This window comes from Triturus cristatus, chromosome 3_1 (assembly GCF_964204655.1).
Source record: "Triturus cristatus chromosome 3_1, aTriCri1.1, whole genome shotgun sequence".
Classification (NCBI taxonomy): Eukaryota; Metazoa; Chordata; class Amphibia; order Caudata; family Salamandridae; genus Triturus; species Triturus cristatus.
The window spans coordinates 102,063,316-102,079,491 of record NC_140583.1 but is presented as its reverse complement, the minus strand read 5'-3'; the positions used below and the strand labels follow the sequence as shown (position 1 = coordinate 102,079,491).

At 45.6% G+C, this 16,176-nt stretch overlaps 1 protein-coding gene across 1 annotated transcript in view; it reads left to right on the top strand.

Annotated features, from left to right (window-relative positions):
• TRIM44 (tripartite motif containing 44) overlaps positions 1–15,560 on the top strand; it is a 410,675-nt gene extending 395,115 nt beyond the window's left edge. The window contains exon 6 of the mRNA XM_085643487.1: positions 14,782–15,560. The gene's annotated coding sequence lies outside the window, so the exon portion shown is untranslated. The remainder of the gene's footprint in view (positions 1–14,781) is intronic.
• Positions 15,561–16,176: the final 616 nt, after the last annotated feature.

The following is a 16,176-nucleotide window of genomic DNA, read 5'->3' as shown; positions in this document are numbered from 1 at the left end:
AATACAATATATTGTTCACTAATAGTGAAATAAAAATTGAGTACATTAAGTTGAAATATGGCCTTCCATAGCAGCTGGGGTCAGTAAAAAATGCTTTTAAATTTATGTTGTGTGCGTGCTTGCGGGAGTGTGTTCGTGTGTGAGTATATGTGTGAATTTTTCTGTATGTGTGAGTGAAAGTGGAGGTCAGAGGGGGTGTTATGTCACTTCCGCTCCCCCTGGCATTTCAGTGAATTGCTGTCCATGCATGGAACTAGGTGTCAGCCTAAAAAAGGGGTATGTATACATGAAATGAAAAGGGGTATGTATACGTAAAATGAAAAGGGGTATGTATACATGAAATGAAAAGGGGTATGTGTACATAAAATGAAAAGGGGTATATGTATACATCAAATGAAAAGGGGTATGTGTACATAAAATGAAAAAGGGTTATGTATACATCAAATGAAAAGGGGTATATGTATACATAAAATTCAAAGGGGTATTCACATATAAAGTGAAAAGGGGTATGTATGCATAAAATGAAAAGGGGAATGTGTACATAAAATGAAAAGGGGTATGTGTACATAAAATGAAAAAGGGTTATGTATACATCAAATGAAAAGGGGTATATGTATACATAAAATTCAAAGGGGTATTCACATATAAAGTGAAAAGGGGTATGTATGCATAAAATGAAAAGGGGAATGTGTACATAAAATGAAAAGGGGTATGTGTACATAAAATGAAAAGGAGTATGTATACATAAAATGAAAAGGGGCATGTATGAATAAAATGAAAAGTGCTATGTATGCATAACATGAAAAGGGGTATATGTATACATCAATTGAAAAGGGGTATATGTACATAAAATGAAAAGGGGTATGTATACATCAAATGAAAAGGGGTATGTGTACATAAAATGAAAAGAGGTATGCGTACATAAAATGAAAAGGGGTATGTGTACATAAAAAGTACACACAACCAGTTTGTGTGTATTTGTCTGGTTTTATAAAGCACAAACGTGACCGAAATGTAGAGGGATGCTGGTCGGGGTCAAAAGTAAAGACAGAGAGAAACTAGAAGGGTACTGGTACTGCAGCTTCATGTAAGTACTCTATGAGAAGGTGTCTACGTTGGAACAGGACTGGTGGCGTTTTTTCCGTTTCTTGTTTTTGGTGGTAAAAAGTGATGGCAGCCCATGCTCGACTCTGTCCAAATTAGTAACATTCCTACCTGAACCAAGTCTGAATTCGTATTCACTCCGAGATCACCTCCTTATCTAGGCTACGGCAGCCGGGTGCAGGGTTTTCATGGATTTTCAAGTAGCCAATTGACAAACAAAGGGGCCTATTAGCAAGAAGTTGCGATATTTATCGCAAAACGCGCTTAGCGCATTCATATTTATCGCTGCCTATCGCTGGATATTTTAGTGGGGAAAACATGCTATTACCAACGTTTTTCTCCATTGTGCTAAAATATCCAGCGATAGTGGCGAAATGCGTGAATATCGCTGGAAATCCAGCGATATTCACGCATTAACGCCAATGGGGACTTAACTTGAAGATCCAGCGCCCATTGGATAAACAGGTAAGTCATGTTTTTAGCAGGCGTTAGGTTATAGCGATAATCGCGCTTAGCGTGATTTTTTTTATCGCTACGCCTGCCTTGCTAATAGGCGATGGCTGTGTTAGCGACTGCTTTTAGTCGCTAACAGTTTGGGTACGCCCAATTTGCATGTCATTAGCGATAAATATCGCTGACATGCAAAGCGGGCCCCAAACCGTTCGCTATCGCCTAAAAGCTGTCGCTAACTGCTGTTAGCGACAGCTTGCTGATAGGGCGATAGAAATATCGCCGCTTTAGCGGCAAAAAGTGCCGCTAAAGCGGCGATATGGCCCTTGCTAATATGCTCCTAAATGTTGTTTTCAAAATTAAAATAACAATAAATCGAAAGTACGTTACCACGAATACCCTTACCAAGTAAAACCACTTTGTCCCACCAACATATATTACCACAACTGTCTAGCTGTCTACCCTTTTTTCATAAAATGATATTAACCCAAGCACGGTGTTTCCAGTTCAGATACAAAAATCCGACAATCCCTAGCTACAGAAAGTGTATCATAACTATAATAGGGATGACCCCTCCATAAACACCGTCTGATTCTTCTAATTTCACGGTGTCGAAGGGGCATATTATCAAGAAACCGGGTTAAAATTATCGCCGCTTCAGCGGCAGAAAACTGCAGATAAAGCAGCGATAATGGGCTTGATAATATGCCGTAAAGAATTCCCATAGAAGCCCATGTTATGGTGTGAACATGGGCTTCTATGGGAATTCTCTACAGCATATTATCAAGCCCATTATCGCCGCTTTAGCGGCAGTTTTCTGCCACTAAAGCGGCGATAATTTTAACGCAGTGCTTGATAATATGCCCCTAAGGGGCATATTTACAAGCTGGCGATAAAAAGCTACCGCTGCTTTTGCGGCCGTTTTCGGCCGAAAAGCGGCGATAATTTTATCGCCAAATTAGCAAGGCCACGCTAACGCGTGAAACCTTGCTTTAGCGTCAGGATTCCTAACGCCCAGCTTTGCATCTCTAATGAGATGCAAAGTGGGCGTTCCTGACCTAACATGACAGGAGAAATGTCGCTAAGCGACATTTCTCCTATCATCAAGCCCCACGCTATGAAGCATAGCGGCAGCAAAAGTAGCGATAACCCCTGTTATCGCTACTTTCCTTACGCCTGCTTCAGGACTGACTTAGCTATGATATCCTATGGAAGGTGGATATCATGGCTAAGTTTGTGAGTCCCTATCAGCAAGCTAACGCCACTCTACGTAAGATTATCGCTGGCTTTCCAGCGATAATCTTACGTTAGGCAGTTAGGTGAGGAGTTTTATCACTGAGGAGATAAGCGTTGCTAATAGCACGCTATCTCAGCGATAAAAATCCACGTTACCCTGCGATAATTATCCTCACGCTAAGAGCTCTGAGCGATAATTATCGCCGGGTGTTGCTGATAGGCCCCTAAGTTCGCTGTGTTGGAGGGTCACTGTCAGCAAAGCAGCATGTCCTAGAGAATAAAATATATATGGGAGTAGACATGCAACAACATCCTTTTAACAGAGGGTACATTATTCCTTATAATATATGGTCACACCATTACTCGTGCCCCTAAAAGTTTAAATCCTTTGTCTTGTATTCCTTCATATACGAGAGTATGGCAACAAATATGGAGAATAAGTGGGGAATCTGTAGTCACTGCTAATTTCAGGAAAACAGCTCGAAAGAGCTCAAAAGCCAGGAATGCCTTTAATTGTTTAAACAGCAGTTTTAGTTCTGCTCCATGACCAGCCTTGCACTCCTTGTGCCAGCTCTTGCAGTACACATCTCGCCTTCACAACTTACTTGTAATACATTATTATAGTAAAAGGATTGCATGTCTACCATGTATTACAATCAAATTACATACATTGGCAGTTCCAGCCTAGGCTAGCTACAGCTCTTATTTACTACAAAGCTCCAACCAGAACCTACAATAACTTCCCAATTATATACGAAAAATTGACTAATCTCATTTCACCTGCACACGCTCTAGAACATAACGGATACCTTAACACAGTCCGATCTCAGTACACCTGCATAGACTAGAACATAACGGATACCTTAACACAGTCCAAACTCAGTACACCTGCATGCGCTCTAGAACATAACGGATACCTTAACACAGTCCGATCTCAGTACACCTGCATGCGCTCCAGAACATAACGGATACCTTAACACAGTCCAAACTCAGTACACCTGCATGCGCTCTAGAACATAACGGATACCTTAACACAGTCCAAACTCAGTACACCTGCATGCGCTCTAGAACATAACGGATACCATAACACAGTCCAAACTCAGTACACCTGCATGCGCTCTAGAACATAACGGATACCTTAACACAGTCCAAACTCAGTACACCTGCATGCGCTCTAGAACATAACGGATACCTTTACACAGTCCGATCTCAGTACACCTGCATAGACTAGAACATCACAGATTCCGTGACTCAGTCTGATCTCATTACACCTGCATTCGCTCTGGAACATAACGGATACAACAACGCAGTCCGTTGTCAGTACACCTGCATAGACTCTAGAACATAACCGATTCAGCGACACAGTCTGGTCTCATTACACCTGCATGCGTTCTAGAACATAACGGATACCTTAACACAGTCCGATCTCAGTACACCTGCATAGACTAGAACATCGCAGATTCCGCGACTCAGTCCGATCTCATTACACCTGCATTTGCTCTAGAACATAACAGATACAACAACGCAGTCCGTTGTCAGTACACCTGCATAGACTAGAACATCACAGATTCCGCGACTCAATCTGATCTCATTACACCTCTAGAACATAACGGACACCTTAACACAGTCCGAACTCAGTACACCAGCATAGACTAGAACATCACAGATTCCGAGCCTCAGTCTGATCTCATTACACCTGCACGCGCTCTAGAACATAACGGATAACTTAACACTGTCCGAACTCTGTACACCTGCATAGACTAGAACATCACAGATTCCACGACTCAGTCTGATCTCATTACACCTGCATTCGCTCTAGAACATAACGGATACAACAACGCAGTCCGTTGTCAGTACACCTGCATAGATTCTAGAACATAACAGAATCTGTGACACAGTCAAATCTCAGTACATCTGCATAGACTAGAACATAACCGATTCAGCGACACAGTCTGATCTCATTACACCTGCATTTGCTCTAGAACATAACGGATACATTATAACAGTCCGATCTCAGTCCCCCTGCATAGACTCTAGAACATAACAGATTCCGCAGCACAGTCTGATCTCATTACACCTCCATGCGCTCTAAAACATAACGGATGCGGAACACAGTCCTAACTCGGTACACCTGCATATACTCTAGAACACAACAGATTTTGCGATACAGTCTGTTCTCATTTCACCTCCATGCGCTCTAGAACATAACAGAACCTCTTCACAGTCCAATCTCAGTACACCTGCATTGACTCTAGAACATAACACATTCTGCAGCACAGTCTGATCTCATTACACTTCCATGCGCTCTAGAACATAACGGAAACCTCGACACAGTCCGATCTCAGTACACCTGCATAGACTGTATGTTATGTTATGTTATATTAGATCAATTTATAAGGCGCTCGGATACTCATGAGTGTCCTGGCGCGATGCCAAAGGGGTAATGAGAGAGACTATCAAGCAAAGAGGTGAGTCTTCAATTTCCTTTTGAACACAACTGGGTCCTGGATAGATCGCAAGGCAAGGGGGAGAGCTTTCCAGGCCACCCTGGCCTTCACAGCAAAATAGCTGCCCCTAGCCTCTGATACTTGAAACGAGGGACCTGGGCAAAGCGAAGGGACATAGATCGAAGAGCTCTGGAAACGACACAGAAGGAGAAGCGTCTCTGAAGATAGAGTGGGCCACACCCGTGGAGAGCACGATGGGCCAGAACCAAAGACTTAAATTTGATTCTGTCCATCACGGGGAGCCAGTGAAGGGAACGCAATTGATGGTGCACGCTGTTCCTCGCCGAAATGCCCATTAGCAGTCTGGCCGCCGTATTCTGAACCACCTGTAGTCTTTTCAGCAGGTAGCCAGGAATGCCAGCATAGAGAGCATTGGCGTAATCCAGTCGTGACAAAATCAGAGCACACGTAACTGTTTCTTTCCCGCCTGCGGAAGAAGCGGGAAAAAGTTCCTGAGAGTCTTAAGAAGGCCGAAACAACAGCCGGCCAATTTCTTAATATGTGTTAAGAAAGATATACACCCAGGTTTTTTACGGGCTTTCCAGTGGTTGAGGGCAGTGAAGAGTCAGGCGGCCACAGCTGCTCTCGGAAATAGGAGGGGAATTTGCCAAATAGCAAGATCTCGGACTTCTGTTCATTGCACTTCAGCTGTGTGTCCGCCAACCATTTAAAAATGGAGGCTAAGTACTGTTGCGCACTGAAACAGAGTCTGTTACTTTGTCCCAGGTAAAGAGCAGCTGGGTATCGTCCGCATAGGCCATCACCTTAGCCCCAAGCTCCTCTGTCAGATATATCAATGGAGTGACATAGATATTAAAGAGGAGAGGGCTAAGGGAGGAGCCCTGCGGGACTCCGGTAGTAACCAACTGAGGGGAGGAGGAGAATGGAGGGAGCCAAATCTGCTCGACACGCTCCTCCAGAAAAGACCTGAGCCAACCCCAGCCGGCTCCCGACACACCAATCCCTGCTAGTCGGACCAAAAGAAGTGCATGTGGGACTGTATCGAATGCCTCCGAGAGATCCAGCAAAATTAATGCCGCTCTCCCGCCGGCGTCAAGGCACTCCTGAATGGCCTCCGACACCTCTTCTAAGACAGTCTCAGTGCTGTGAGAGGATAGAAACCCTGAATGAGCTGGGTGCAGGAGTGCTTCTCTTTCCACATACTCTGTGAGCTGTTTATTGACCACCTTCTCACATACCTTGGCTATAGCCAGGAGGAGGGAGCTAGGCCGGGAGTTCCCTGGATTGAGGGGATCCAGAGAAGGTTTTTTAAGGAGTGGCAAGATCTTCGCCTGCTTCCAAACCTGAGGGACAACAGCTGTCTTGAGAGACATATTGATAATAGAGTTCACTTCTGTGTTCACACACTCTGCCACTGCTGCCAAAAGCCTGGCCGAACACGAGTCCGAAGGCGAGCCAGACTTAAGCCCCATGAGAATTTTATGAGATTCCGAGGGGTCAACTGATCTAAATGCTGACAGAGAGCGGGCGGAAGCAACAAGTTGTACCGCCAAAGAACCCTCACTGTTGCCATCGCCAGAAGGAAATGTCACCTGGATATCCTGAATCTTATCCCTAAAGAAGCAGGAGAGCGTGTTACACCAGGCTGGTGAAGATGGAGTCACACTCGATTGGGCCAGCGGAGACGTGAAGCTCTGCACTATGGCAAAAATTGTTGAGTTTTTACTGGCAGATTCGATGCGAGGTGCAAAGAATTGCCCTTTAGCCTATGCAATGGCTTCATAATATGCTTTTTGCATGGCTCTGAGCTACCGCTTGGCAATAACTGCTCCTGCGCCAGGCCCGCTCAAGAATCTTACAATCATGCTTTGCAGCTTTAAGGGCCGAGTTAAACCAAGGTTTAGAGGGCGAATCTCTAGCCGGCCTGGTGGGCCGAAGGGAGGTCACGGAATCAGCCACGCGGGACACCCAGCCAGAAAACCCCGACAAACACTCCTCAAGATCCCCTTACAGGATGGGCCTAGAAGATTTCAAAGCCTGTCTAAATTCCAGAGGATCAATTTTCCCAAAAGCTGGCTTCTGGTAAGAACGCACCAATGTCTCTACATTGGATACTTCCCAGGAGAATCTTACCGCCCTAAAGACAATAGGTCCCCACAAGTCTGCAGAAATGATCCCGCCGGGCCAGGGGACATATAGATCAAGGAGGCTCCCAAGGTAAAATGGGCTGAAAAGCGGATGCTAAAATCAAGCACCTTACAACCTCCCCAGGCCGTAGTGTCCCCCAATCGAAGTTCCCATATGTTTTTATATATAATGGCCACACCACGCCCTCTCCCCACCGGACGGTCAGCTCTAGAGATCTTATAACCCGCTGGGATGGCAAAAGAGATGATGGGATCTGAATTGGGATCAAGCCAAGTCTCCGTTAGGAACAGCTTACCTAGGGAGTTGTCCTCCAGGAGGTCAAATACATCCGCATAGTGTTTCCTAAGTGAGCGGGCATTGATCATGACTGCCAGAATAGAGAGGCCCTTGGCCCGCTAATCAGGTAAACTAACCTTATTGACCAGAGAAGCATGCCCCACCCCAGTTTGTAGCCACATGCTGAACAAGCGGCTATCGCTACGTCAGCCACGTCCCAGTTATATGAATGGCAGTGTGCGGTGACATCCAAAGCTCGTAATGTGGCTCCCGAATAGCTCCTTCTGAGCTCGGCCCCCAAGGGCTTCCGGGCAGTGAGGCTGGCGCTGGCCGCATCCGGGACGCTGACGGGCTAGAACATAACCGAATCCGGTCCAATCTCAATACACCTACATGCGCTCTACAACATAACGGATACCTCAACATAGTCAAACTTTGCTGCGGAATCTGTTATGTTCTAGAGTCTAGAACATAACAGATTCTGCAGCAAAGTCTGATCTCCATTCACCTGCATGTGCACTATATCATGACAGAACCTCGACACAGTCCGAACTCAGTACACGTGCATAGACTCTAGAACATAAAAGATTCTGTGGCACAGTCTGATCTAATTTAACCCGAAAACGCTCTAGAACATAACGGATACCTCAACATAGTCTGGTCATATTACCCCTGCATAGACTCTAGAACAATGAATCTATAACATAACAGATTCCACAACATAGTCTGATCACATTTCACCTGCATGCGCTCTAAAACATGGAGGATACCTCAACACAGTTGGGTCACTTTGCACCTGCATAGACTCTAGAACATTACTAATTCCACATCACTGTCTGATCTCATTTCACCTGCTTGCACTCTAGAGCATAACGGATACCCCAACACAGTCCGATCAGAGACCTGCATAGACTCTAGAACCTGCATAGCTGCATACTCTAGAACCTTCATACCTACATAGACTCTAGACATAACAGATTCCGCAGCACAGTCTGATCTCATTTCACCTGCTTGCGCACTATATCGTAACAGAACCTCGACACAGTCGCATCTCAGTACATCTGCATAGACTAAAGAATATTCCGTGGCACAGTCTGATCTCATTTCGCCTGCATACGCTATAGAACACAGCGGATACCTCGACACAGTCCGATCAAATAACACCTGCATAGTACACTAGCACTCATACATTCTAGAACCTAACAGATTCCATGACAGTCTGATCTTACTACAGCTGCATACACTCTAGAGCGTAAGATTACATGACGCAGTCTGATCTCAGTACACTTGCACTCATACATTCTAGAACCTAACAGATTCCATGACAGTCTGATCTTACTACAGCTGCATACACTCTAGAGCATAAGATTACATGACGCAGTCTGATCTCAGTACACTTGCACTCATACATTCTAGAACCTAACAGATTCCATGACAGTCTGATCTTACTACAGCTGCATACACTCTAGAGCGTAAGATTACATGACGCAGTCTGATCTCAGGACACTTGCGCTCATACATTCTAGAACCTAACAGATTCCAGGACAGTCTGATCTTACTACAGCTGCATACACTCTAGAGCATAAGATTACACGACGCAGTCTGATCTCAGTGCACTTGCACTCATACATTCTAGAACCTTACAGATTCCATGACAGTCTGATCTTACTACAGCTGCATACACTCTAGAGCATAAGATTACATGACGCTGTCTGATCTCAGTGCACTTGCACTCATACATTCTAGAACCTTACAGATTCCATGACAGTCTGATCTTACTACAGCTGCATACACTCTAGAGCATAAGATTACACGACGCTGTCTGATCTTAGTGCACTCGCACTCATACATTCTAAAACCTTACAGATTCCATGACAGGCTGATCTTACTACAGCTGCATACACTCTAGAGCATAAGATTACACGACGCTGTCTGATCTCAGGACACTTGCGCTCATACATTCTAGAACCTTACAGATTCCATGACAGTCTGATCTTACTACAGCTGCATACACTCTAGAGCATAAGATTACACGACGCAGTCTGATCTCAGTGCACTAGCACTCATACATTCTAGAACCTTACAGATTCCATGACAGGCTGATCTTACTACAGCTGCATACACTCTAGAGCATAAGATTACATGACGCAGTCTGATCTCAGTACACTTGCACTCATACATTCTAGAACCTAACAGATTCCATGACAGTCTGATCTTACTACAGCTGCATACACTCTAGAGCGTAAGATTACATGACGCAGTCTGATCTCAGGACACTTGCGCTCATACATTCTAGAACCTAACAGATTCCATGACAGTCTGCTCTTACTACAGCTGCATACACTCTAGAGCGTAAGATTACATGACGCAGTCTGATCTCAGGACACTTGCGCTCATACATTCTAGAACCTAACAGATTCCATGACAGTCTGCTCTTACTACAGCTGCATACACTCTAGAGCATAAGATTACACGACGCAGTCTGATCTCAGTGCACTTGCACTCATACATTCTGGAACCTAACAGATTCCATGACAGTCTGCTCTTACTACAGCTGCATACACTCTAGAGCGTAAGATTACATGACGCAGTCTGATCTCAGGACACTTGCACTCATACATTCTAGAACCTTACAGATTCCAGGACAGTCTGATCTTACTACAGCTGCATACACTCTAGAGCGTAAGATTACGTGACGCAGTCTGATCTCAGTACACTTGCACTCATACAATCTAGAACCTTACAGATTCCAGGACAGTCTGATCTTACTACAGCTGCATACACTCTAGAGCGTAAGATTACATGACGCAGTCTGATCTCAGGACACTTGCACTCATACATTCTAGAACCTTACAGATTCCAGGACAGTCTGATCTTACTACAGCTGCATACACTCTAGAGCGTAAGATTACGTGACGCAGTCTGATCTCATGACACTTGCACTCATACATTCTGGAACCTAACAGATTCCATGACAGTCTGCTCTTACTACAGCTGCATACACTCTAGAGCGTAAGATTACATGACGCAGTCTGATCTCCTTACACTTGTATACGATCCAGAACATAACAGTTTCCACAACACACTCCCATCTCAATACACTGCAAACACTCTATAACCCTCCATGACCTACTCTGAACTCAGTACACCTGTATAGACTCGAGAACATAACAGTTCTGCTCTCAGCACACATGCATAGACTCCAGAACATGGGTACTCTCAGAGATTTTCTCTGGCATTCTCAAGGAGACAGAGTAGGGTGGGACATTATGGGAATGGAATAAAACAAAAAACCTTTCTCAAAGATTGCTAGGAAATTATTTATTTCAAATCTTTTTTGTAAATGTTATGTTCTGTTACCGGTAGGTTAAAAGACCAAAAATAGATCCAGAATAATTTGTTCATTTTAACTGCCTGCCTGACCGCTCTGCCCACACTAACTGACCCTGCCCCACTGTGGTCATGATCACGGTCTTCTTACCTTTTTTATGCTGCTCCACTGTCCTCTCATCTAAGCCAGGGGAACTGTCTGTTGAAACAAAGCCCATAGCCGGAAAAGCATAAACAACATGCCTTTGCAACATCGTTTTCATAGTTTTTGTGATTCTGGGCTTTGTTTCTAGAGTCATTCCAGCGTGTTCTAGGAGCAGGGCCGCTTTGCTCATAAACCATGGTGAACCAGCTTTAGAAGCAAAGCCCAGAATCACAAAACGATGCTGCTTGGCTAGCAGAATTAACCAAAAACGGACCCCGAGCATCTTTCTCTGCTGCAGCCAGGGGTCCCAGATGGAGATCTGGGCCACCAGGACATGGCTGCCGTGCTGCCAGCGGGCCTCGGGCCGGACTTTGAGTACCACTGCTCTAGACCATGCCAGAGCTCTTCACCCAGTTGACTGGGCTTCCATTTAAAGACCTGAAACAGGGAAGGAGGCTCCCAGCTCAGAGGGGTGCGAGACCCCCATTTCTGGCTCCCTGCTGTTCCGTGGTAGCAGAGTTGAAATGCACCCACTGTGTTTTACTGGTCTTTCAGATGGGACTCCACGTGGAAACAATCGGTAGGCCTGCTCGGCAAGCAGTTCAGCTGTATTGCAGAATGGATTCCTGAAAAGGCACTCTCCTAGGTCTTAAGGACTTCAAATGGCCTTGACTCAACATTCAGTCTTAGGTGATTGGTGGTGGACTGCCGGGGGCTGCAGGTGGGAGCAAACCTGGCCTAGTCAAGTGCCCTCTCCCCTCGGGACAAAACAGGTGCCACCTGGTGGGCCATTATTACTAAACTTCTTCCCTGTTTTCCATATCTTCTGTGATTAACTCCTGGAATGGAGAATGTATGCCTGGCTCAATTCATAGCAGTGTCCACGGTATGCAAAGACACTGGTGATAAAGTCTTGTGGCGGACTCTGCCGCAGTCCTGCAAGCCTTATCTGCAAATCAGCTGTGCAAATCTCAGGGTCTCGGATCACAGACTCTAGGAATGTGATGCTCCAGATCAAACCTGACCTTTTTAGGTCTTGCCCCAGACAGCCTTGCAAGACCTATTGTTACCTTACAGGGGGCTCAGGTGCTGCCCATTGCTTACCATAGGTTGACTTCATTGTCTCTCTAATTTGCTTCCTTCATATTAGTCTGCTTCAATAGGGCTCCTTCCTCTGTGTGTATTTATCCCTCCCCCGGAGCATGAACACATTACTTGTGTCCTTCCACTGCTCAGTTTTCTGGCACTACTTTTTTGTTTGAGTATACAATGAGAGTTACGGTGACCAACCGTCCTTAAATTTCACGGACCGTCCGTAATTTGGACCTCATGTCCATTGTCCGTGAGGATCCCTTTTATGGACGCATTCTGTCCGTAATTTTGGGTATTGTAGGAAACAGCACTGTTCCCTGCATGATGCCTCAGCACCCTAGTGGGGCCGCCTCGCACTCTTATTTGGAGCACAAGAGCAGCCCCGGCCCCCCGTCTATCATTCTGTCTGTGGATGATTGCAACATACAGAATGACAATGGGCCAGTCTGGGCTCTTACAGCATGTGGCGGGCCTCTTCCAGCCTTGGTCTAGGGCAGGGCATTCTGTCAGATGGAAGAAATGTGCAAAGAACGCCAATGCTGCTATGTGAGAATCCAGTTCATTCAAAGAAGCTGGTGAAACAAGTTAAAAAGAAGGGGCTAGAGTTCTTTCAGTCTCATCATTTTAGAAAAGTGCATTTTCAATATTATATTCAACGAAGCCGTGGTTGCACCATTTTTATTTTATGCAACTAACAACCATTGACAAAGCCAATAGTTCTAGCTTGTTGTCGGTGTAACGTTACTTTTTGTGTTATATATCTGGATGCAATGACAGAAGATGCAAAATACCAGTCCAGCGGCACACCATGCTAAGCACAGATTTTTAGCTTAAGTGTTTTAAGCCACACCCTTAATTACATCAAACACCCCCTTTGGATAGACCAAATCCCCTTTTTTTCATCCTGCTTAAAGCCCTGGAAACAACACCATGTCACAGTCACCTCATGGCATGGCACTGTGCATCATGCATGACTCACGACTCCCACTTTTTCAGATTGCCTATGTGCAGGGGCATAGTGAACCCTACCCCCACCCCTTGCTTTAGGAACTACAGCAAGGGTGACATTCTTGATGGGCCTCTTCTGTCTGCAACTCTTCAGACAAAGGCTCAGCTCATAATTAATATGAAAAGGTGGGCGAGTGAGTAAGTTAAGGGATGGGTGGATGGCTGGATGGTTTAGTGTAAGGGTGAATGGTTGAATGAAAGGGTGAATGGATGGATAATGAGTGAAAGGGTCGATGATGGGCGAGTGAATAGGTGGATGGATGAGTGAAAGGATGGATGAGCCATAGGGTCAATGGATCGATTCATGAGTGGATGAGTAGAAGGATGGGTGGATGGATGGAATGAAGGATGGCTAAGTGAAAGGGTCAATGGCGAGAGAAAGGGAGTAGGCTGGAGGACTGAAAAGGTGAATGGGTGGAAGGATGATTGACTGGGTGGATGGATGAGTAAGTGAAAGGATGGCTGGATGGGTGAAAGGGTAAATGGATGGATGAGTGGATGGATGGGTAGAAGAGTGGATGGATGAGTGTACGGATGGATAGGGTGAAAGAGTGGATGGATTGATTAGTGAAAGTGTGGATGGAGGGATGGATGAGTGAACTGATGGATGGAAGGATACATGATGGATAGGTTTGCAAATGGATGAATGTTTGGATATAGATGGGATTACTTATATACACTTGTGCGACCTCCTCTGATGTGTCTGTAAAACGTTCCCTTTGTCCCGAAGTTTTGTCCTAAATTTAGACCTCCTGTCGTGAATTTTTGTCCTGAATTTTGACCCTTTGTCCTGAAGTTTGACACTCACCGTCCTGAATTTGCACCCATGTCAGTTGGTCACCCTAATGAGTGTGAGTGTTTTTCAGCTGTCTCCCTCGTGTACTTCTCCCCCTCCCTGATCCTCCCTCAGTCCTATCGCCTATCTGCCCTCTTTTGTCCATGTGAATATACCATCCCCCTGTCCCAACCCTGTTATTGCCCCAGCCCTTCCTACGCCCACCCTCTCAATAGTCCATGTGCTTTACCCCACCTCCTTCCGCCCACCCTCCATTGCCTGGCTGATTTCCCTCAGAACCTCCAGCCCACCCTCCGTTGTCCATCTGCATACTCCAGCCCCTCCTGCCCCGCCCACCCTCCATTATTCGTGTGCTCCCCCATGCCCTCTCGCCTGTCTTCTGCCCCCACCCGCATCTTCCTCTCCCGTTCTCACTCCCTCCTTTAAGTCTTGGGGGAGCAAAATATATTAACGTCTGAGGCATCTTAGGGCTTTTAAAAAACTTTTTTTTAGTAATGCTGCCTAGCACGACAAAGCCAAGAGGTCTCGTAGGCGAGACCAATGGCTTTGCCTCTGCTAGTTTCAAATGTGCCCCCTTCCCCACCCCAGTGTCTTCTAACCGCTGACTTGTGGATTTGCTGTTTTGGAATCTATTTAATTAAATCTGCCCTTTGGCTCACTCCTGGTGCTCTCGAGTTTCACAGAAGTGAAAGGTCAAAGATGTAACCTGTTCGTGTGTTCTGTTGCAGGGTCCGGGGCTGTCTTTGCCGGGCTTGCACCTGCCGGCACTTTCACCTTTCTTCACGGGGTCAGTCGGAGGCTGAAGGTCCGAAGCCACCTGCAGGCCCATTCAGTGGCCACTCGTCACCTGCCTGCTGAGAGAGCCAGGGCAGTGCTCCGATGAACTGAGCCCCCCGCCTGCAGACCTTCACGACCATTTACGAAGTTAAATAAATTCTGACCATCCTGTTCTTTTTCCATTTTCTTGTTTGTTAACAATCTTGTTCCGATAACTTGCAAAAGCGAATGATTTTTTAATGTTTTGTTTTTTACTTCTGCTGGCCAGTAACATGTGCCTGCGATGGGTGCCTTGTATGTTGAACAATCAATTAGAAATCGACATATTTGTAAAACAGAACCGATTGTGAATTAAGTTTCCCGAAGGAGGGCTGGAATGAAGGTTCTTTTCTGTTTCTTACCTACCACCAGGCACCCTTATGTCATTTTCATTTCTCCTCTCCTGGTTTTCATGCGAACATCACCATACATTCTTTAACTACCCAGAATGCACTGGAAGGGATTTTATTGAAAACCAGGAATGGATTACCAGCTCCTGTGGCTGGTAGGACCAGCTGGTCACAACCTCCCCCCCCCCCCCCCCCACACCCCCGTGCTGTTTCAGGGTTCGGTACTACTGTTGAGTTGATGAATCCCACACTGTGTCCCTAAAAACACCCGGCCATGTTCCCCATGAAGTTGCCCATGACCAGTCATTGTTATATGAAGCAATAAAATGTTTCTTACATTTTATAGTACTGTCTCATTTATTTGCCGATTCACACCCCTGATGATGTCACAAAGCACTCTTTTTTGCATAGTCACCATGACGTCATTTCTGAGTGTATGGTTGAAAGAGTGTGGACTGTTGTATGACCTATGTGGGTATTGTTGATTGAGGTGCGTGTGGTTCACAGACATGCTTCAAACATGTTGCATCAAACTTTGCAGGGCTGAGCATGTAGGGGCTTATTTACAAGCCACTTTTGCGTCACTTTTCCCATGTTAAAAGTGATGCAGAAGTGACGCAAGGGGCTTGTAAATCTGCCCCGTAGTGTGGTAGAGAACCTGAGGATAGAACAGCATGCATAGCTGCTTATTAATCTATATGTATAATCTATTTTGGAAAGTCGGGATACTTTCCAAATCGTGCACTCCGATTCAGCCATCAGGACCTGCAAATGGTTCCTCGGGTTAGGAATCTCACCAGGGTGGCCGGGCATTTGTGTGTCTCGGCCCTAAGCTGTGGAATGACCTGCCACATGTGCTGAGAGCCTGCAAAGTGCTCACAGTCTTTCGGAAGCAGCTTAAAATGTGGCTGTTTCCACCTCTATAATTGTTAACGTACCTGTTTGATTGTCTTTGGT